We start from the raw sequence: 23,855 nt of genomic DNA on the forward strand, positions 1-23,855 counted from the left end.
CGGTCCTCCACCTTCATCTTCACCTGATCTTCATCCTCGTCCTGGTCCCGGTCCTGACCCTCCTCCTCGTCTTTGTCCTGGCTTTCCTCCTCGTGATCCTGTTCCTCCTCCTCTGCCTGGTCCTGGCTCCCCTCCTCTGCCTGCTTCTGCTCTTCCTCGTCCGCCTGGTCTTGGCTCTCCTCCTGCACCTTGTCCTTGGCCCCCTCCTCCCTCTCATCCTGGCCCTCCAACTCCCCGTGGTACTACTGGCCCTTCTCCTACACCTGAGCCTAATCCCTCCTCCTCGGTCTGGTCTTATCCCTCCTGCTCATTCTGTTCCTGGACCTTCACCTCTTCCTGATACTGGCCCTCCTCCTCTATCTGGTCCTGGCCTTCATTCATCCTCAGCCAGACCTAGGTCTTCCACCTCCACCTGCTCCTAGCCTTCTCCCTATGCCAGACCCTGGCTCACATTCTTCACCGGGTCCTGTCTTCCTCCTCTGCCTGGTCCCGGCCCTCCTCTTCCAGGGCCATCCTCCATTGCCTTATCCTCGCCCTCCTCCTCCGCCTGGTCTTGGTCTTCCACCTCGTCTTGGTCTCCTCCTCGGCCTGATCCTGGCTACCCTCCTCCACCTCGTCCTGGTCTTGGCCCTACGCCTCCTCCTCCACCTGGTCCTGGTCCTGCACCTACTCCTCCTCCTGGGCCTAGTCCCCTTCCCCCACCTGCTCCTGGCACTCTCCCTCCCCCCCACCGCAACTCCCAACAGCTCCTGGCCCTTCTCATCAATGCCTCGTCCTGGCCTTCCTCCTCCACCGCCTCCTGGGCCTGTTCCTCTTCCTCCAACTTGTCATGGCTCCCCTCCAAAGCAGAGGTCACCCTCCGCCTCATCCTGGACCTCCTTCTCGGTCTAAGCGCTTGGAAAGTGAAACAGCAGCAGAGAGAGAGAATTCCTGCCCACAATGGACTCACAGTCTAGAACAGGGGAGAGAGATCAAAAAGCAAGTGAATAGACATCAGTAGCCTCAATTTAAAAAACTAAAACTAGAGATATATTAGCACATCAAAACATGTAAACAGGTATTAATATAAATAAATAGAATTAATGATATGTTCATATTAACAGAAGTGCTATAGGGCGGGGATGGGGATAGAGTAACGGGAGTGGGTTGAGTCGATGGTGGGGAGGGGAATCTCCAGCAAAGGGCGGCTTAGTATGGAAAGGCCTCCTGGAGGAGGTGAGTCTTCAGCAGAGCTTTGAGGGGGAGAAATAGGATTGTTTGGCGGATTTGAGGAGGGAGGGCGTTCCAGGCCAGGGATAGGCCATGGGCTAGGGGTCGACAGTGGGACAGGCTCGAGAACAAGGCACAGTGAGAAGGTTAGCACCAGAAAAATGGATTGTTCAGGCTGGGATCTAGGAAGTGAAGTAGGAAATGAGAAACGAAGTGAGGTAGGAGGGGGCCACGTGATGGAGAGTTTTGAAGCCATTAGTTAGGAGTTGATACGGAGTTTGAAAGGCAACCACTGGAGATTTTTGAGGAGGGGATGACATGCCCAGAATCTTTCTCTGGAAAGTTAACCCGGGTAGCAGAGTGAAGTATAGAAAAAAGTGGGGAGAGACAGTGGGAGATCAGAAAGGATGTTGATGCAGTACTTCAGTGACTTGGTAGAGAGGGGTGACGTTAGTTTTGACTAGTACAGCATGGCGCCCTATAAGCAGAAGTATAGAGAACACGTACGTCCACCCGGAGCGACTTACTGGAACACACTATACATGTTGGGAGATAAAGGCAAACTTATTAGACCAAACTATACATGTTTTTAGATAAAGGCTTAAACTGCTCAACCCAACTCCCTTTATCTTAGGTTCCCTCTTAGATCCCAACAGAATAAAAGTGAAAAGAAGAAAAAACAGAATAAAACAGAAAGCAAGGAGCTTGGGAGTGACAAAACTCTTATGGAGTCATAGGTGCTCTCTGTTTCGACAGTCAACGTGAAATAACAAACCTTCATTGAAGAAGTTACCTAAATAGCAGAATAGAAGAAACTCGACAGATCCAGAAGGTTAGATTCCCGATCTTTTCTGCAAGAGTGCAGCTATCTTCTCTTACCATTTTACCTTGGAACTCAACATCCAACCATTTCCAGAGCTCATTTGGTATTTCCTGCTAGACGGTTTCATCGCAAATGGCTTTGATGGGATGGAGGCGAACACACATTCACTCAACTTTCTTAGTTCTCAGGTTAGAGGCAAAGGACATAGGCCCAAGAGTAGCTCCCTGAAGGGCTGTACAGTGCAGGGCAAGTATCACTCTAGATAGTTTCTATATGGACCCTGAACGGTTGAAATTTCAAGAAGGGTCAATTTGGCCTTTGATGTAGAAGCGTGAGAATGCCAGTGACTTTTCTAGAAAAGAAGGAAACACACTTTCCCTCAAATTCAGTATTTAGTAGGATAGAAGAAAAGTGGCCTTTCCAGAAGACTAGAGTCTTGTTGGACTCTACTCCGCAGAACAAGGATCGGTGTAGACCTCTTCTGTTGCTGTTGTAAATGGAAATGAAGAGAAGAAATTTTAAGAAGCGTTCATATGGCATTTCGTGCCATACCGGTTTCAAGGTAAGTGGCTTTAGATGGATTGAGCAAAACAGACATTCGTTCTGATTTCTACTTTAACGTGCCTTCTTAGTAGGTTACAAGAAAAATGATGCTCGGCACCTTGATGCGCTGCAAGCGAGAAGGAAATGCCCACTATAAGCAGCTTCTGTTTTTCTAGTACCAGTTTTACATAGAAATGAACAGTTCAAACTTAATGAAGTGACCATTTGATAAATATCTCACGGGAGGGCTTTCAAGACAACTGTCTTTTACACCATATAAAAGAAAATTCGCTTATTGCATTCACTCCTATTTTCAGCGGGCTAGAAAGGAAATGACTCATGCAGAGGACTCGGCTAGCCCTTAGCTAAGGTTAGCCTAAGCCCTAACCCTAACCCTGGCTTAGCCCTAACCCCAAACTAAGCTCTAGTTCTACCACAGACTTGATGTAGCCCTGACCCTAGGCATAACTCTAAGGTCAACCAGTTACCCCTCTGTCTGCTGGACCTGGTCCCCTTCTGTCTACCTGTCCTGGTCCCCATCTGCCTCCTGGCCCTGGTCTTCCTCGGCATCCTGGCTCTGGGCCCCCTCTGCCCCCTCTGTCTCCCTGCCATTGACCCCACGGCTCCTCGACCCTGGTCCCCCTATGCCTCCCGGCCCAAGTAGAATTCTGCTTCCTGGCCCTTGTCCCCCATGGCCTCCTTGCCTTGGTTTCCTGCAACCTCCAGGCCCTTGGGTAAGTCTCGGTACCGACCCTGTTTACCCTATACCTCCTGGACATGGTCCCCCTGCCTTCCGGCACTGGTCCCCCTCTGCTTCTCAGCACTGGTTCCCCTCTCTCCCTGCCCTGCTCCCCGTCTGCCTCTCGGCCCTGGATCCCCTGTCGTCTGGCCCAGGTTCCCCTCTACCTCCCGGCCCTGGTAAACCTCTGCCTCCCCACCCTGGACCACTTCTACCTCCCGGCCCTGGTCCCCCTGTCTCCCGGACTAAGTACCCCCGCTGCCTCCTAGTCTTGGTCCCTCTCTGCCTTCAGGCCCCGGTTCCCCTGTCTTCTGGCCCAGGTTCACCTCTATGTCCCGGCCCTGGTAACCTTCTGCCTCCCCACCCTGGACTGCTTCTACCTCCCGGCCCAGGTCCCCCTGTCTTCCAGCCTAGGTACCCCTCTGCCTCCTAGCATTGGACCCCTCTGCCTACCCGCCCTAGTCCCCCTGTCTCCCGGCCTAGGTACCCCTCAGCCTCCTAGCCTTGCTCCCTCTCTGCTCTCAGGCCCTGGTTCCTTTCGGCATCCCGGCCCTGGGCCCCCTCTGCCACTCTGCCCTTGTCGCCCCTGTTTCTCCACCCTGGTCCCCCTTAGCCTCCCAGCCCAGGTACCCACCTGCCTCCCGGACCTGGTCAGCCTCTGCGTCTATATGACCTGGTCACCTCCTGCTTCTTGGCCATTGTGCCCCTCTGCTTCTCAGATCTGATCCTCCTGCCTATCGATCCAGATCCTCCTGTAGCTACTGGATCTGGTCCCCCCAACGTCTCAGCCCTGGCCCCTCTGTATCTCCTGCCCCAGGTACGCCTCTGGCTCCTGGTCCTGGTCCCCCTCTGCCTCCCGGCCCTGGCCCCCAATTTCTAGGCTCAGTTACTCCTGTGCCTCCCAGCCCTGGTCCCCCTCTCTTCCGGTCCAGGTCCCCTTGTCTCCTGGCCCAGGTAGCCCTCTGCCTCGTGGCCCTGGTCCCCCACTGCCCCCCTGCCGGGGTCACCCTCCGCCTCCTGGCCCTGTGTCCCCTCAACATCCCGGCCCTGTTCCCCTGGTCTCCTGGCCCAGGTACCCCTCTGCCTTTCCGCCCCCGTCCCGCATGCTTCCCGGCCTCTGTCTCGCTAACCTGGTTGCCCCCCGCCTCTTGGCCCTGGTTCCCCTCTTCTTCTCTGCCCTTGTCCCCTGTCTCCCGACCAAGGTATCCTTCTGCCTCTTCGCCCTGGTCCCACACAGCCGCCCTGCGCTGGTCCCCTTTTGCCTCCTGGCCCTGGGTCCCCTTTACCTCCCATCCCTGGTCCCCCTGTTTCCTTGATCCGGTACCTTCTAAATCCCAGCCCAGGTTCTGCCTCTGCCTCCCTTCCCTGGTTCCCCTGTTCCTGTCAGCCCTGGTTCCCCTTTAGTTCCAAGAAGCATGGGGGACAAGGGCAGGGAAACAGAGGATTTCCCTTGTCTCCCGGCCCTGGTCCCCCTGTATGCCATCAATGGTCCCCCTCTGCTTCCTCGCCCTGGTCCCTCTCTGCTTCCCTGCCCTTGTCACGCTTCTGATCCAACTGATCGATTGAAGGTGCAGAGCAGCACAATAGATAGAATGCAATTTCTAGTACAATACCTGCCTTTTGTCCTCCCCGCCCACACCCCGGCTTCCTTGACCTCAGGTAGGAGTCTGCACACTTTGTTTCTCAGAGAAAAATAGGATAGAGACCCTCAGAGACACTCTGTCCTCCTCCTGAAATTGGATCACTCAAGCTTCTGTGTTATGCCCAGAAATGTCCTTTCTCTGGGGACTGAGACTTTGGAGAAGGACTAGGGACATGGCGAAGCTTGCCCCCTCAATAAAATTAAGGGCCCTGGCCCTTCTCAGTCCCAATCCCAGACCCTGTCTTCCCAAGAGTGGCAGCTGCTTCATTACTCATCATCTCCCCGATTATTCACACACCCACACACACACACACACACAAACTCACAAACACACACAAACTCACACACACTCCCTCTGGGGTAGCAATACAGTTGTCACTTAATAATGGGGTAAATCTGGGGGTGGAATGTGCCCACGGTGTAAGAGACCGAGGAGAAACACTGAGCAGCTGCTCTGGAGACATGTCCCTTGCCCCTGGAACCATAAGAATTCTCTGGACGGCAAGCAGCAGCCTGCTCCCGGGTGGCGCCAATCTTTATTCTGGGAGGCTGCACCTCTGTATCACCCCCTGGTGACAGCAGTGGGCTTCTTCAGGGGGGCTGCGCTTGGGGGCAGTATAGTACACTATAATAATAATAATAATAATAATAATCATAATAATGAGGGCCTTGGTTAGGCACTTACTATGTGCAAAGCACAAGCACTGTCCTAAGCACTGGGAGGTTACAAGCTGATCAGGTTGTCCCCCGGGGGGGGAGGGGGGCACAGTCTTAATCCCCATTTAACAGATGAGGTAACTGAGGCACTGAGAAGTTAAGTGACTTTCCCAAAGTCACACAGCTGACAATTGGCGGAGCTGGGATTTAAACCCATGATCTCTGACTCCAAAGCCCGGGCCCTTTCCTCTGAGCCACGCTGCTTCTCTGCATATCCCCACATCCTAACAGAAAGAGCCGAGGCCTACCAAGATACTATAATAATGACTGAAATTTAAAAATGAGAAAAAAAGTCAGGTGGCAAGAGAAATGAGAGCAGCACCTATGCTGATCAATCCCCCAAAGACTGGCCAAATCAATCAATCAATCAATCAATCGTATTTATTGAGCACTGTACTAAGCGCTTGGGAAGTACAAGTTGGCAACATATAGAGACAGTCCCTACCAAACAACGGGCTCACAGTCTAAAAGGAGGAGACAGAGAACAAAACCAAACATACTAACAAAATAAAATAAATAGAATGGATATGTACAAGTAAAATCAATCAATAAATAGAGTAATAAATATGTACAAACATATATACATATATACAGGTGCTGTGGGGAAGGGAAGGAGGTAAGATGGGGGATAGAGAGGGGGACGAGGGGGAGAGGAAGGAAGGGGCTCAGTCTGGAAGGCTTCCTGGAGGAGGTGAGCCCTCAGTAGGACCTTGAAGGGAGGACTCGAGCTAGCTTTGCGGATGGACAGAGGGAGGGCATTCCAGGCCCGGGGGATGACGTGGGCCGTGGCTCGACGGCGGGACAGGCGAGAACGAGGCACGGTCAGGAGATCAGTGACAGAGGAGTGGAGGGTGCGGGCTGGGCTGTAGAAGGAGAGAAGGGAGGTGAGGTAGGAGGGGCGAGGTGATGGAGAGCCTTGAAGCCGAGGGTGAGGAGTTTCTGCATGATGCACAGATTGATTGGTAGCCACTGGAGATTTTTGAGGAGGGGAGTATCATGCCCCGAGCGTTTCTGGACAAAGACAATCCGGACAGCAGCATGAAGTATGGATTGAAGTGGGGAGAGACATGAGGATGGGAGATCAGAGAGAAGGCTGATGCAGTAGTCCAGACGGGATAGGGTGAGAGCTTGAACGAGCAGGGTAGCGGTTTGGATGGAGAGGAAAGGGCGGATCTTGGCAATGTTGCGGAGCTGGGACCGGCAGGTTTTGGTGACGGCTTGGGTGTGAGGGGTGAATGAGAGAGCGGAGTCGAGGATGACACCAAGGTTGCGGGCTTGTGAGACGGGAAGGATGGCGGTGCCGTCAACAGAGATGGGAAAGTCAGGGAGAGGGCAGGGTTTGGGAGGGAAGACAAGGAGTTCAGTCTTGGACATGTTGAGTTTTAGGTGGCGAGCAGACATCCAGATGGATATGTTCTGAAGGCAGGAGGAGATGCGAGCCTCTGCGGTTGCACTTGAGGGTCACTGCGAGATGGACCGCTCTGGACCGTCGTCGAGCGTTGTCATCCAAGTCACGGCATATCCAACTTCCCTGATAATAACAATAACAACTGTGGTCTTTTTAAAACACTAATTATCTGGCAGACACCGTACTAACCACTGGCTTAGACACAAGATAATTGGGTGGTACACAGTCCCTGTCTCACACTGGGCTCACAGTCTAAATCCCTATTTTATAAATGAGGAAGCTGAGGCAGAAAGATTTCATGGAGAAAGGTAGGTCGGTGGTTTTGAACGGTCCCTGCTGGGTCACTTGGGGAGTGTCAGGGATAGGGATGGGAGAGGTAGTGGTGCTGGATCGTCCATGCAGGGTCACTGATGGAGAGTTAGGTTCGAGGAGGGCCAAGACACGCGGGTTGGATTGGTCACACGGCCAAGAAAGTGGTGGTGTGACCACTCACTCGGTTTGGGGTTATTGTTCAAGTTTATGCTTGGACAAAGGACAAACTGCCCTTATGAATGATTCACCTTATGAATGATTCATAAGGAACCGCATCCCCTGGCCCCTCCTTGCCTGAAGGGGAGCCGGGGCAGGAAGAGGATGAGCCCAACTAATGACCTTGGGCAAGTCACTTCACCCTCTCTGGGCCTCAGTTACCTCCTCTGTAAAATGGGGATGGAGACTGCAGGCCTCACATGGGACAGGGACCGTTGTCAGGCCTAATTTGCCTGCATCCACACTAGTGTGCTTAGCAAATACCAAAATAATAATAATAACAGTATTATTAATAATATTATTAAGACCCGCCAGCATGGAAAACACAGAGCGGCAGAGGCCAAAGAGCTCCTAAAAGCCAGGAACATAAAACTCTCCAAAGGCTCAAGCATACCCGGAAATGTTATTGCTTCCAAATGTAATCTCAAAAAGGAGATGCTCTCAAAACTCGAGATTTATTATTATTTTTTTAATGTGTAAGCTGGCATCACATTTTGGTCCATCCTATTTTACACTGTATTTTCCCATCATCCTTTTAAACAACCTAGAGGACAATTTTCTGCCCCGAAAGCTGTATGAGGATTTATTGATTTCTTGCTCCGACCCACTTACCTTGGGCTATATTTTGGGTTTTTACCTAAACGGACTCAGGATTTTGCTTCTGGGAGACAGCCCAACCATTCATATGAATGTCCAATACAACCTACAATTCTCACAGGCGATTTCGCAATTGTGGAAAATTTCACATTACGCGTCCCCTGTGCCTACTGCTACAGAGAGAGATTCAGGTTCAATCCTGACCTGAATTGCATCACCTGATTCCCATTCTACTCATCTGACCATCATTTTGATAGGGTTTAGCTGTTCTGGACAACAGGAATTCTTCAAGATATCTCAACGTTTTATTCTTATTCCGGCACGGTCATGCGAAGAAATACCTAGAGAGATGAAATTCCCTCGTGGAAACCACTTCTTTGTATTCCCTTTCCCACAAAGGGCCAACCACACAATTCCCAAATTCATTCTGCAAGTGAAATGTTTTCTGCAAATTTAGTCTGTATGCTGAGAAGCAGCGTGGTCTAGTGGATAGGAGCCCAGGCCTGGGAGTCAGAAGGACCTGGGTTCCAATTGTAGCTCTGCCACTTAATACTAATACTAATAATGGCATTTAGTAAGTGCTTACTAAGTGCAAAGCACCGTTCTAAGCGCTGGGGAGGTTACAAGGTGATCAGGTGGTCCCACAGGGGGCTCACCGTCTTCATCCCCGTTTTACAGATTGAGGTAACTGAGGCCCAGAGAAGTTAAGTGACTTGCCCAAAGTCACACAGCTGACAATCGGCTGAGTCAGGATTTGAACCCAATACCTCTGACTCCAAGGCCCGTGCTCTTTCCACGGAGCCACACACTTGTCTGCCGTGTGATCCTGGGCAAATGACCTCACTTCTCTGCAGCTCAGTTTCCTCATCCGTAAAATGAAGACCGTGAGCCCCATCTGGGACAGGAACTGTGCTCAACCTGATTAGCGTCCATCTTCTCCAGTGCTTAGTCCAGTGCCAGAAAGAGGTAAATGTAGCAAATATAACATAGGTAAATATAAATAGGTAAATACAACCAATCTATGACGTTCGGGTCTGGGAGGGAAAAGGCCTGCGATCACACACTTTGTGACAAAAAGGCTTTAGGAACAGCTTACAGCTACTCTGCTTAGGAATGGAGGTATTTCAGATTATCCTGCAGCTACCCCAGCGCTTAGTACACTACTTGGTACATAGTAAGTGCTTTAGGAGTACCGCAGTTATTATCATTCTCATGAAAAAAAAAAACCTGAGGGAAAACAATGAAGACCATTAACTCGTCTCTTCCAAGGCACATTCAAAAAATAACAACAACAACAAAACTCGGCTGCTTTCTATCAGTGTGTTTGAGGCTTGTGATACAGAAGTGTGTTTGGGGGTTTTTTCTTAATGGTACTTGAAGTGCCTCCATGCCAGGCACTGTATTAATCAATGGGGGTAGATACAAGTTAATCAAGCTGGACTGTCGTTATCTCATATGGGGTTCACAGTCTTAATCCTCATTTTCAGATGAGGGAACTGAGCTGCAGAGAAGTGAAGTCATTTGCCCGAGGTAACACAGCAGACAAGTGGCGGAGCCGGGATTAGAACCCAAGTCCTTCGGACTCCCAGGCCCGTGCTTCTAATCTCCTGGGCCACGCTGCTGCTCTTCCAGAGAGCTGACCAATCATTCATTCATTCATTCAACCGATGGTATTTATTGAGTGTTTACTATCTGCAGAGCATTGTACTAAGCACTTGGGAGAGTCCAACAGACAAAAGAGTTAGAAGGCATGTTCCCTGCCCACATGAGCTTACAATCTAGAGGGAGCAATGCAGGTGTGCCTTGATCCTGAGGGAAGGCCAATTTCAAAACAGTACAAGGATGCTTTCATATTTAACGAGCTTACAGTCTAGGGATTTAACCCTCGGAGGTCAACAGAGGTTTGGGAAGCAGAGAACTGAAGAAAGAATTCGTTATTCTAAAAAAAAATTACCACCATTACTGCAAAACAAAAAAAAAATTATTCTAGGAGGATGCTATCTGTAGGGACATGGGCTGTCAATAATGGCATCTGCTATTTCTACAAATCATCATCCTCCTCAAAAGTATTTACTGAGTGCTTATTGTGCACAGAGTACTGTACTAGGCATTTCTGGGCTCATATTTCTATTAAAAACTGTGGCAGGGAATTGTGAACATTTGAAAACAGTTAATCTCGATGGGGCTCCAGTAAAACCGAACCAAGCTACAGCGATCCGGAGAGATCGGAAAGTAACTTTATGACAACTGAAAATGAGAAGTAGTGTGGCCATTCTAGTGAGAAGCAGAGGGGCGTAGTGGAAAGATCCCAGACCTGGGAGTCCAAAGGACCTGGGTTCTAATGCCGGGTCCGCCGCTTGCCTCCTGTGCGGCTTTTGGCAGGTTACTTCACTTCTCTGGGCCTCTGTTACCTCCTCTGCAAAATGGGGATGAAGACTGTGAGCCCCAAGAGGGATAGGAACTGTGTTCAACCTGACAAACCTGTATGTGCCCTGGTGCTTTGTACAGTGCCTGGCACCTAGTAAGTGCTTAACAAATACTATTAAAAAAACAAAAACAAACAAAAAAACCCACAGGGCTCTTAATGTGGTTGGAGTGCATATTTCCTGGACTGAAATAAATCTGAGGTAACATAAAAGTGTAAACACCGGCAAAGAATAATTCCTGGGTAACTCCTCTGTGAACATCTCTAGGAAAGGGCTTCCCAAAGAAAAACAGCACATCGCGTGCCGTATGTAACAAAATACCAAAGAGCAAATAGATATCAGGATTAAACTTTACATATAAAATCCCCTGGCCACCGGCATTCCAAATCTCTTCTGGACTATTCCAGTGCTTGGCACATAGTATGCACTTAACAAATACCATCCCCATGGAAATGTGGACCTGACTCTCAGACCCAGCCCTTACACACACATCCTTACGTTTGGCCATTTCCCTTATCTGGAACTTATTTTCAGGTGTTGTCTCCCCTTCTACACTATAAGCTGCTTGTGGTCAGGGACCATGTCTACCACCTCGTTGAATTGTACTCTCCCAAGTGCTTAGTACAGTGCTCTGCACACTGGCTAAGCGCTAGACAAATACCCTGTGGACTGATTATTTCTTTAGAAATCGAAGCCCAAAGGCAGGATCCCCTCACTTTTCAATAGCCTCCCTTCCTTCTCCTTGCCTGGGCTCGTTCAGGGTCTCCAAAACCCCAACCTAAATGGCTCCCCCAATTGCTGATGACATCCTCTGAGGCTCCCCAGCAGTCCCCAGAAGCGCTGGGTCACTGGTTTGGGTGAAGTGTCCACAAAGAATTCTAACTGAGGAAAGGCTGAGAGGCCATTGTTAATCATTGCCTGGGTTAGCTCACTTGGCATTGACAGAGTCCTTTTCCTCCAAAGTTCCCAGTAAGGCTTGGGGGGCTCTTCTCTTCAAACCAGTCTGCGTTGCTCCCCATGGTTTCGGGGGCAACTCTCGGGTTCTTACCCTCTCCGGGTCTTCGGACATCTCCGGACGCGGCCCGCGCGTTCATACCAGGAAGAGTCAGCCAGAGGTTCAAAGCTTGGTTGCCGTTTATTTGCTATCAGCGGTTACATGGTTGAAAGAGAGAGAGAGAGCGAGAGAGAGAGAGAGCGAGAGAGAGAGAGAGGGAGAGAGCGCGCGCATGCCCCCCCTTTGTCTTGTTCGTCTCTTATACCCCCCGTTGCCCGGGGGCAGGGTTTTCTCGGGGGATGGCATATCGAGGCTTTGACCGCCCTCCAGCCACTAGCCTAACAACAGCTCTGTCCAGTCATGAAGCATTTGATCTGGCTCGCCCCCAGCCACCCGTTGCCAACCGTCGCTGGCTGCGGATATGGCCTTGAGGTTGCCTCCGAGCCTTGCAGGTGCAAGCTTGCTTTTCTTGCCCTGGTCTCTTTATCTCCTGTTGTTGAGTTTGTTTGGCCTTGAGCCGTTGGGTACGGTTTGTGTGCACATACTGCCTGTCTCATCGCCTTCCCCCGCTCCCTACGGGCATGAAAAAAGCTGGAGTTCCCTCCGGTGCGAGAGAAACCTCTTTTAATTGTCTTTTTCCCATTTTCCTAAGGACTAATGCCAAATAGATTTCAAAAGGTCTCTTACCTCTGCGGTTTCACTTGAGGGTCACTGAGAGATGGACCACTCCGGACCGTCGTCGAGCATTGTCATCTGAGTCACGGCACCAAATTACGGTGGAAGAGAAACTTTTCAGACTCTGAGCTGTGTTTAGAAAAAGGTATGTCAGAGTCAAGTTTTATTACTACTAGAGCTTCACCCGGCACCAGTAAGGAGAGGCGCTGAATGGCAGAGATTTCCCTGAGAGTCAAGGCCAGCTCAACTTCAAGCAATACAGAGCTTCTATATATATGAGAAGCGGGCAGCGTGGGTTATTGGAAAGATTGCGGGCTTGGGAGTCAGAGATCATGGGTTCTGATCCTGGCTCTGTCACTTATCAGCTGTGTGACTTTGGGCAAGTCACTTCACTTCTCTGGGCCTCACTTCCCTCATCTGTAAAAGCGGGATGAAGACTGTAAGCCCCACGTGGGACAACCTGATCACCTTGTATCCCCCCAGCACTTAGAACAGTGCTTTGCACATAGTAAGTGCTTAACAAATACCATCATCATCATCATCATCATCGTCACGTGGGACAACCTGAGTACCTTGTATCCCCCCAGCACTTAGAACAGTGCTTGGCACATAGTAAGCGCTTAACAAATATTATTATTATTATTACACTGTTGGTACAGTATTCATAATCATCAGAACAATACAATAAGATAAATACTTTAGGCTAGAAAGCAGTGAGTCCCTGGGGCTGTTTAGTCCTGGACCTCCTGTGATAGAGTGATAAGCGGTCCTTAGGCAGAGGGAAAGGTCAGAGAGAAAGGTGGACAAAACCAGGACCTTGACCATTGTGCTTCCACATCCCTCAAGACTGTATGCTCATTGTGGGCAGGGAATGCATCTGTTTATTGTAATCTTGCACTCTCCCAAGCGCTTAGTACAGTGCTCTGCACACAGTAAGTGCCTAACAAATAGGATGATGATGATGGCATTTGTTAACCGCTTACTATGTGCAAAGCACTGTTCTAAGCGCTGGGGAGGATACGAGGTGATCAGATTGTCCCACATGGGGCTCACAGTCTTCATCCCCACTTTACAGATAAGGTAACTGAGGCCCAGAGAAGTTAACTGACTTGCCTAAAGTCACACAGCTGACAACTGGCAGAGCTGGGATTTGAACCCATGACCTCTGACTCTCATGCCCGTGCTCTTTCCATTGGGCCATGATGCTTATGAATGAATGAATGAATGAATGAACCCCATCTCCACCCCACAGTATTTAGGTATCTATCCCCCTCTTGACTTGCTATGGGCAGGGAATGTGCCTGCTAATTCCATTCTATCGTTCCCTCCCAAGCGCTGGTCCAGTGCTGTGCATCCAGTAACTGCTCTTAAACCCCACTGACTGATTGATTGATGGGCAGATTGACACCTCTGGTCCCCTGGCAGCCCCCCCCGCCCCCAGCAACCTCGCCCCCGCCCCAGTCCCAGGGCCTGTATCGGAGAAGCAGCATGGTGTAGTGGAGAGACCATGGGCCTCAAAGTCAGAAGGTCATGGGCTCTAATCCTGGCTCTGCCGCTTGTCTGCTGTGTGACCTTGGACAAGTCACTTCACTTCTCTGGGCCTCAGTTCCCTCATTCTATAAAATGGGGATTGAGAATGTGAGCACCACCTGGGACAGGGTAGCCGGGGTAGGGTGGGGGTGGGGTGAGGAAGTAGGTTTAGTGGGGAAGGAAATCAGGGAAGGAGGAAGTGGGGGAAAGGAGGTAGGGGTAGCAGAGAAAGAAATGGGGGAAAGAGGAAATTGGGGGAAGGGGCTAGGTGTAGGGGGGGAGGAGATCGGGGGGGAGAAGGAGGTGAGGGAAGGAGACGGGGTAGCAGGGGTGGAGAAGGTGGAGTTAGTTTGTTCATTCATTTGCTCATCCAATCAATCTGCTTACTGTGTGCACAGCACTGTACTAAGTGCTCGGGAAGAATACAATATAACGATAAACAGACACATTCCCTGACCACAACGAGCTGACAATTTAGAGGGGGAGCCAGACATTAATAGATATAAAGAAGGAAGTGGGGGTAGGGGCTAGGGGTAGCAGGGTAGGGGTGAGAGATTGGGTGAGGAGGAGGTGGGAAGGAAAGGGCAAAGGGGTAGCAGGGGAAAAGATGGGGAAGGTGGAAGTGGGGGAAAAGGGCTAGGGGCTGTCGGGGGGAGGAGACTGGGGAAGAAGGACAGGGAAGGAGGTAGGGGTAGCAGGGGAGGAGATGGGGGAAGAAGGTAGTAGCCGAGTTCTGCCCTTCCCTCTCCATCCAAACCGCAACCACGTTATAGTATAGTCATTCATCATATCCTGATTGGATAACTGCCTCAGCATCTTTTCTGATCTCCCAACCTTCCTGTCTCTCCCCGCTTCAGTCTATACTTCACTCTGATGCCCAGATTATCTTTCTACAGAAACGCCCTGGGCATGTCACCACCCACCCCCCTCCCCCCACCGTCAGAAATTTCCAGTTGTTTCCTAAAAACCTTCATATCAAGCAAAAACTCCTCACTATTGCCTTCAAAGCTTTCCATCCCCTTGCCCCCTTTTATTTCACCTCCTTTCTCTCCTTCTACATCCCAGCCTGCACACTCCACTCCTCTGCTGCCAACTGTGCCTCGCTCTCGCCTGTCCCGCCGTCGAAACTTGGCTCACGTCCTATCTCTGTATTCTAGACTGTGAGCCCACTGTTGGGTAGGGACCGTCTCTATATGTTGCTGATTTGTACTTGCCAAGTGCTTAGTACAGTGCTCTGCACACAGTAAGTGCTCAATAAATACGATTGAATGAATGAATGGAATGCCCTCCCTTCTCACATCCACCGACCTAGCACACTTCCCCTCTTCAAAGCCCTCCTGAAAGCTCACTTCCTCCAGGGGGCCTTCCCAGATTGAGCCCCCCTTTTCCTCTGCTCCTCCTTCCCTCCTCATCACCCCTACTCCCTCCCTCTGCTCTACCCCCCTCCCCGCCCCTGCCCCAAAGCACTTGTGTATATATGTACATATTTATAATTCTATTTATTCTATTAATGATGTGTATATATCTATAATTCTATTCATGTATACTGATGCTATTGATGCATGTCTACTTGTTTTGTTTTGTTGTCTGTCTCCCCCCTTCTTGACTGTGAGCCCATTGTTGGGTAGGAATTGTCTCTATCTGTTGCCAAATTGTACTTTCCCAGGCAACTGGTACAGAGCACTATACTACCAGAGCACAGTACGCACTCAATAAATACGACTGAATGAATCAATGAACTAGGGGTAGCAGCAGGGAGGTGATTGGGGGAGAAGGAGGTCGGGGGAGAGGGGAAGCAGGGCAAGAGATCGGGGAAGGAGGCAGGGGGGAGATAATAATAATAATGATGATGGCATTTATTAAGCGCTTACTATGTCCAAAGCACTATTCTAAGCGCTGGGGAGGTTACAAGGTGATCAGGTTGTCCCACGGGGGGCCTCACCGTCTTAATCCCCATTTTACAGATGAGGTCACTGAGGCCCAGAGAAGTGAAGTGACTTGCCCAAAGTCACACAGCTGACAACTGGACTACTTCTAGACTGTGAGCCCACTGTTGGGTAGGGACTGTCTCTGTATGTTGCCAACTTGTACTTCCCAAGCGCTTGTACAGTGCTCTGCACACAGTAAGCACTCAATAAATACGATTGATTGATTGATTGATTGATTGGTGGAGCCGGCATTTGAAGCCCTGACCTCTGACTCCAAAGCCCGTGCTCTTTCTACTGGGCCATGCTGCTTCTCCATGGATGGAAAGGAGATGGGGAGGCAGAGGTGGGGCAAGGAAGAAGTGGGAGGAAGGGGCTAAGTGTAGAGGAGGAAGGAGATGGGGAGAAGGAGGTGGAGGAAAGAGGCAGGGGCAAGTGTGGAGGAGATGGGGAGGTGGAGGAAGGGGGTAGGGGTAGCTGGGAGGAGGAGATTAGGGAGAAAGAGGTGGGGGAATGTGGGGCGGGCAGGGGTGGGGGGGAGTGCTCCATCTAAGAAGGAAGTTACAGATAGGGAATCCACATTTTAAAGATAAAGAAATCGAAAAGTTAAGTGATTTGCCTACGGTCAAATAAGCATCCACGAGCCACTGGCAGAATTAGAACCTCAATCTTTGAGAAGAATAATAATAGTAATAAAAATTATAATGATATTTGTTAAGCATTTCCTGTGTGCCGGGCACTGTCCTAAGCACTGGGGTGGATACAAGCAAATCGGGTTGGACGCAGTCCCTGACCCACGTGGGGCTCACAATCTTGGTCCCGATTTTCCAGATGAGGTAACCGGGGCCCAGAGAAATGGGATGATTTGCCCTAAAATCACATAGCAGACAAGGGGCAGAGCCGGGATTAGAGCTCAATCATTCATTAATTCAATCGTATTTCTTGAGCGTTTGCTGTGTGCAGAGCACTGTACTAAGCATTTGGAAAATACAATTAGGCAACAGATAAAGACAATCCCTACCCAACAACGGTCTCACAGTCTAGAAGGGGGAAGGCAGACAACAAAACAAAGCATCAAAATAAATAAATAGAATTATAGATATCTGCACATCATTAATAAAATAAATAGTATAATAAGTATGTTCCTATATACACAAGTGCTGGGGGGGGGGGGTAGAGCAGAAGGAGGGAGTAGGAGTGATGGGAAGGAGAGGAGAAGCAGAGGAAGAGGGGGGCACAGTCGGGGATGGCCTCCTGGAGGAGGTGAGCTTTAAGTAGGGCCTCGAAGGAGCGAAGTGAGCTAGTTTGGCGGATGTGAGGAGGGAGGGCATTCCAGGCCAGACATAGGACGTGGGCCAGGGATCGACGGCGGGACAGGCAAGACCGAGGCCCAGTGAGGAGGTTGGCAGCAGAGGAGCGGAATGTCCGGGCTGGGCTGGGCTCCCACCCCCAAATTGCCCTTGTGGGGTCCGCGTCCTCTCGGAAATCGGCGGGGAATTTAAAGAGCTGAACGGGCTGAGCTTGCGGGACTTCGCGGGAGAGGGAGGCCGCTGCCATGGCGACGGCCCGCACCGCCGAGAACCGCCGCCGTCGTCGAACTCGCCCGGTCCCGACCCGCCCGGCCAGCGCGCCTGGAGGAGACGCTCACCGGAGCAGCACGGCTTAGTGGAAAGAGCACGGGCCTGGGAGTCGGAAGGTCCGTTCTACTCCCGACTCCACCACTTGCCTGCTGTGTGACCTCAATAATAATAATAATGATAATGATGATATTTGTTAAGCGCTTACTATGTGCAAAGCACTGTTCTAAGCGCGGGGGGGGGGATACAAGGTGGTCAGGTTGTCCCACGTGGGGCTCACAATCTTAATCCCCATTTTACAGATGAGGTAACTGAGGCACAGAGAAGTTTAGTGGCTTGCCCAAGGTCACACAGCCGACAAGTGGATGAGTCAGGATCAGAATCCATGACCTCTGACTCCCGAGCCCGTGCTCTTTCCACTGCGCCACGAGTCACTTCATTTCTCTGTGCTCCAGTTCCCTCATCTGTAAAATGGGGATTGAGATCGGGAGCCCCAGGTGGGACAGTGACTGGGTCCAACCCAATTTGCTTGTACCCACCCCGGCGCTCAGTACCGTGCCCGGCACATAGTAAGCCCGTAACAAATGCCACCATCACTACTATTATTACCACCGTATACAGCAGAACACTTTACCTCACGCTTAGCCTAATTGAAAGGGGCGTAGATGCATACACACACCCACACACACATCACAAACACACCCACACCCACACCCACCCACGCACATACACACACCCCACCCCCGACCCAAAATAGCTACCAGTCCGACTGGCTTTGGCCTTGGCCCCATTCAGGTGTCTCAGCGAAGATCTTTGATATTTGCTTTCTTTGTTCCGCGGCCCCAGGGAACTAGTTCTTCCCCCCTTTTATCGGCTGTTTCGGTTTTGGGGGGAGGTGCGGGTGCGGAGGGGGGAGTTGAGGAGGAAGTTCTCATTTGCTGGTCCAATTTCCTGCTATCTGCATCTCAGGCGGCTCATTACCAAGAGAAACCAGGGAGGATAGCCACCCCTCCGTCCCCGTGCTTACATACCCCTCGGGCTCAACCCCACCCGGCAGCCTTTATCATAACGATGGCGTGCGAAGCACTGTTCGAAGCCCGGGGGGATAGAACGTAATCAGGTTCATTCATTCAATCATATTTAGTGAGCGCTTACTGTGTGCAGAGCACTGTTCTAAACGCTGGGGAGGTGAAAAGGTGATCAGGTTGTCCCACGGGGGGCTCACAGTCTTAGTCCCCATTTTTACAGATGAGGGAACTGAGGCCCAGTGAAGTCAAGTGACTTGCCCAAAGTCACCACAGCTGACAATTGGCGGTGCCAGGATTTGAACCCGTGACCGCTGACTCCAAAGCCCGTGCTCTTTCCACTGAGCCAGGCTGCTTCTCAGAATTAGAACCTAGTCCTTCTGACTCCCAGGCCCATGCTGTATTGTTCTATTGTCCTCTCCTAGGCTCTGCTCAGAGTAAGTGCTCAATAATTGCCATCGATTAATGATTGATCCCAACAGGGGTGGCCAAGCCACCAGAGGGTGGCAAGTCGCAGAGGGTGGTGTGTGGTCACCTGTGTAGCCAGCACCTGCCATTCTGAGGAGTGGAGGGAGAGGTAGAAGCAGCATGGCCCAGGTGGACAGAGCCCGGGGCCTGGGAGTCAGAAGGGCCTGGGTTCGAACCCCGCCTCTACCGTAACCGTATGTCACTTCTGTAACCTTTCATTCATTCATTCATTCATTCATCAATTCAGTCGTATTTATTGAGGGCTTACTGTGTGCAGAGCACTGTACTACGCATTTGGAAAGTACAATTCATCAACCAAGAGAGATAATCCCTACCCAACAACAGGTTCACAGTCTAGAAGGGGGGAGACAATAAAACAAAACAAGTAGACAGGCATCAATAGCATCAATATAAATAAATATATATATACACATCGTGAAAAAAATTAATTGGCCAAGTCACTTCACTTCTCTGGGCCTCAGTTAGGGTGCTCAGCTAGGTCTAGTTCTTAGTGCTTAGTTCAGTGTTTGGCCCACGGTTAGAACTTACAATTCCACAATCGTCAGAAGTAGCGTGGCTCAGTGGAAAGAGCATGGGCTTTGGAGTCAGAGGTCATGGGTTCAAATCCCGGCTCTGCCAACTGTCAGCTGTGTGACTTTGGGAAAGTCACTTCACTTCTCTGGGCCTCAGTTCCCTCATCTGTAAAATGGGGATTAAGACTGTGAGCCCCATGTGGGAGAGCTCACCTCCTCCAGGAGGCCTTCCCAGACTGAGCCCTCTCCTTCCCCTCCCCCTCCTCCCCCTCCCCCTCCCCAAGCCTTACCTCCTTCTCCTCCCCACAGCACCCGTATATATTTGTACATATTTTTTACTCCATTTGTTTGACTTGTACATGTTATTTATCTATTAATTTTATTTTGTTAATATGTTTTGTTTTGTCATCTGTCTCCCCCTTCTAGACTGTGAGCCCGCTGTTGGGTAGGGACCGTCTCTATATGTTGCCAACTTCTACTTCCCAAGCGCTTAGTACAGTGCCCTGCTCACAGTCAGCGCTCAATAAATACGATTGAATGAATGAATGAATGATTATGATCAATCAAACAATCATGACCATCATGACTGTTATTATTGGTTTCTGACTCCATCCGTCCCCCTCGCCAAGGTCTGGGGCTTAGATCGTACTCCTCTCCAGGGATTCCTCGACGGTGGACAGAGCCGGGCCGGGGAGGGGCCTCAGCCCGTGGGGCCCCTCTCCCCTTTCTAATATCCCCGGTCCCGGATACTTGGCCAGAAAGGAGTCGGCCAGAAAAGAGTCGCCCACCAGGTTCCCCGCAGGGCTCTGCGGCGACGCTCTGCTCTGGCCACCGCCGCCCCGCTCCTCGGCTGAAAGGGTACGCGGGGCCTTGGACCCCGGATAGCGACCGTCCACCGTCCCCGGCCCTTGCATCATCATCATCATAAGGAGAAGAACTGTGGTATTTGTTAAGCGCTGACTGTGTGCCAAGCACTGCGCTAAGCGCTGTACAAGCCCCCCCCCCCCCCGGCTCCTCCCGGGCGCTCCCTCCTCCCTCCTGCTCCGTGGGCTGCAGTCTGCAGTCCCCTGCCCTCCATCTCTCTTTCCTCCGCCCCTCCCTCCCCCCCGACCCCGGCGGTGGTGGAGCGCTGGCCGGCTGGCTCCTCATGCTCCCCGCCTGGCTCCCTGTGCTCCCCGCCTGGCTCCCTGTGCTCCCCTCCTGGCTCCCTGTGCTCCCCACCTGGCTCCTCGTGCTCCCCGCCTGGCTCTCCGTGCTCCCCGACAGACTCTCCGTGGTCCCCTAGGGGCCTCCGGGCCCGGCTCGGCCCGACCGGCGGCTCCCCCGCCTGCTGCTCGGTCCCTCCCAGGAGTCTGGCCGCCCGGCCCACCTTCCCAATCCCCATGGAAGAGAAAGAGGTCAGCAGGCTCCCCCTCTCCCGACCCCCTCCTCATTTCCCCGCTTCTGTACCTGAGACCGGGCCGGGGGGAGGAAAGGAGGAAGAGGAGGGGCAGGGGACACCCCCTGCCCCGCCCCCACCACTTTCCCTGCCTCCCCCCATCCCTCTTTTCTCCCCGCCTCCTTCTCCCCCAATCTCCCCCCCTCCGCTCCCCTAACCTTCTTTCCAAGCCACTTCGTTTCTGTGCGCCACAGTTATCTCATCTGCAAAATAATGAGGCTTGTATTTGTTAAGCGCTTACACTGTTCTAAAGCGCTACTGAGACTGTGAGCACCACATGAGACAGGGACTGTGTTCGACCTTTTAGACTGTGAACCCACTGTTGGGTAGGGACTGTCTCTATATGTTGCCAACTTGTACTTCCCAAGCGCTTAGTACAGTGCTCTGCACAAAGTAAGCGCTCAATAAATACGATTGATTGATTGATTGACCTGATTTGCTTGTAATAATAATAATAATAATGTTGGCATTTATTAAGCGCTTACTATGTGCAAAGCACTGTTCTAAGGGCTGGGGAGGTTACAAGGTGATCAGGTTGTCCCACGGGCGGGGTGGGGAGGGGAGCTCGCAGTCTTAATCCCCATTTTACAGATGAGGTAATGTTGTGCCGAGAATCAGCGAGTGAGACCCAGGTAGTAATTTAGAAGTGGATTTTATTAGCGCGCGGCTGCAAGGGGCCAGGAACCCAGATCAAGCAGCCCCGATCAGGGGTAGGGCCGGAGTTTACAAAGGCACAAAACGCAAGGCTAACAGTCAGGAGTTGCGAATCAGTGGAAAGTTTACAGAAACAGAGGCTTGCAATTGGTTAATTTTCGCTTCGGGTCATAAACGGCCCTGAACAGGGTGGGGGAGGGCTTTTGTCAGGCAGGTCAGGGTGGGGGAGGGCTTTTGTTAGGCAGGTTTTGTGGCGGGAAGTTTTGGCGGGCACTTTCTTCTGTGAAGAAGGGTGTACAAAAGGATGGGAGGAAGGGATGGGAAAACAAAATGGAGATCAGACAAACCCGATCACAACAGTAACTGAGGCCCAGAGAAGTGAAGTGATTGCCCAAAGTGACACGGCTGACAGTCGGTGGAGCCGGGCTCTTAGTACAGTGCCTGGCGCATAGTAAGCGCTTAACGAATACCATCATTCTTATCATCATCATTATTACCCCTACCTCCTTCCTCCACCTCTTTCTCCCCTTTCTCCTTCCCCCAGGTAACCCTACCCCCTTCCTCCACTTCCGCCTCCCCATCTCCTCCCCACCTCCTTTTCCCTCAGTCTCCTTCCTCCACTACCCCCAGCCCCTTATTCCCACTTCTTTCTTCCCCCACCCCCACCTCCCCATCTCCTCCCCATCTCCCCCCTACCTCTTTCCCTCACGTCCTTCTCACCCAATCTCCTCCACGCTACTACCTCTGGCCCCTTGTCCCCACTACCTCCTTCCCCCATCTCCTCCTCTGCTATCCCTACCTCCCACCCCCTCCTTCTCCCTCAGTCTCCTGCCCTCCACAGCCCCTAGCCCTTTTCCCCACTCCCTCCTTCCCCATCTCTCCCCTTTTAGACTGTGAGCCCACTGTTGGGTAGGGACTTTCTCTATATGTTGCCAACTTGTACTTCCCAAGCGCTTAGTACAGTGCTCTGCACACAGTAAGCGCTCAATAAATACGATGGATTGATTGATTGATTCCCCTGCTACCGCTAGCCCCCCCCCCCGCCCCACCCAATCTTCTTCCCAATCTTCTCTCCCCGCTTCCTTATTTATTTCCATTAATGCCTGCCTCCCCCTCTAAACTGTCAGCGGTGGGCAGGGAATGTTTCTGTGTCTTGTTTTATTGTATTCTTCTCAAGTACTTAGTACGGTGCTCGACACACAGTTCGCGCTTGGTAAATACGATCGAATGAGGGAATGAATGATAACTTCTCCACCCCTTTCATTCATTCATTCAATCGTATTTACTGAGCGCTTACTGTGTGCAGAGCATTGTACTAAGCGCTTGGAAAGTAAAATTCGGCGAGAGATCGAGACAATCCCTACCCAACAATGGGCTCACACCCCGGCTGCCCCTACCTCCTCCCCTCACCTCCTTCTCCCCAATCTCCTCCTCTCGCCCCCCCCCCCCCGCCCCCAGTTACTGTTAGCCCTTTCCCCCCACTTCCTCTTTCTCCCATTTCTTTCCCTGGTACCTCTGCCTCCTTTCCCCCACTTGCTCCTTCCCCCACTAACCCTACTTCCTCCTCCTGCTACCGCTACCCCTAAGCGTTGGGGTGGATACAAGCAAATCGGGTTGGACAGAGTCCCCGTCCCAGGTGGGGCTCACATTCTCAATCACACTCTGGGCGTTTCACCCTGCTCCTCAAAAATCTCCAGTGGTTGCCTATCAATCTTTGCATGAAGCAAAAACTTCTCACAATCGGCTTTGAAGCTCTCCATCCCCTTGCCCCCTCCTACCTCACCTCCCTTCTCTCCTTCTAATAATAATAATAATAATAATGATAATAATAATGGAATTTGTTAAGCACTTACTATGTGCAAAACACTCTTCTAAGCGCTTGGAGGTTACAAGGTGATCAGGTTGCCCCACTGGGGGCGCACCGTCTTAATCCCCATTTTACAGAGGGGGTAACTGAGGCACAGGGAAGTGAAGTGGCTTGCCCAAGGTTACACAGCTAAGTGGTGGGGCCAGGATTCGAACCCATGACCTCTGACTCCCAAGCCCACACTCTTTCCACTGAGCCACGCTGCTTCCCCTACAGCCCAGCCCGCACACTCCGCTCCTCTGCTGCTAACCTCCTCACTGGGCCTCGGTCTTGCCTGTCCCGCCATCGACCCCTGGCCCACATCCTACCTCTGGCCTGGAATGCCCTCCCTCCTCAGATCCACCAAACTAGCTCTCTTCTCCCCTTCAAAGCCCTTCTGAGAGCCCACCTCCTCCAGGAGGCCTTCCCAGACTGAGCCCCCCCTTTTCCTCTGCTCCTCCTCCCCTCCCATTTGCCCTTACTCCCTCCTTCTGCTCTACCCCCTTCCCCGCCCCACAGCACTTGTGTATATTTGTACATATTTATTATTCTATTTAT

The 23,855-nt window shown here is 51.5% G+C and overlaps 1 long non-coding RNA gene across 1 annotated transcript; it reads right to left on the reverse strand.

The window, feature by feature from the left end:
• Positions 1–7,042: 7,042 nt before the first annotated feature.
• LOC119932000 lies at positions 7,043–18,369 on the reverse strand. The gene is made up of 3 exons (XR_005452272.1): positions 18,095–18,369; positions 12,314–12,430; positions 7,043–7,204 (listed from the first exon to the last, which is right to left on the reverse strand). It is a non-coding gene; the product is annotated as an uncharacterized LOC119932000 (long non-coding RNA).
• Between the last annotated feature and the right edge of the window lie 5,486 nt (positions 18,370–23,855).

This window comes from Tachyglossus aculeatus, chromosome 9 (assembly GCF_015852505.1).
Source record: "Tachyglossus aculeatus isolate mTacAcu1 chromosome 9, mTacAcu1.pri, whole genome shotgun sequence".
Classification (NCBI taxonomy): Eukaryota; Metazoa; Chordata; class Mammalia; order Monotremata; family Tachyglossidae; genus Tachyglossus; species Tachyglossus aculeatus.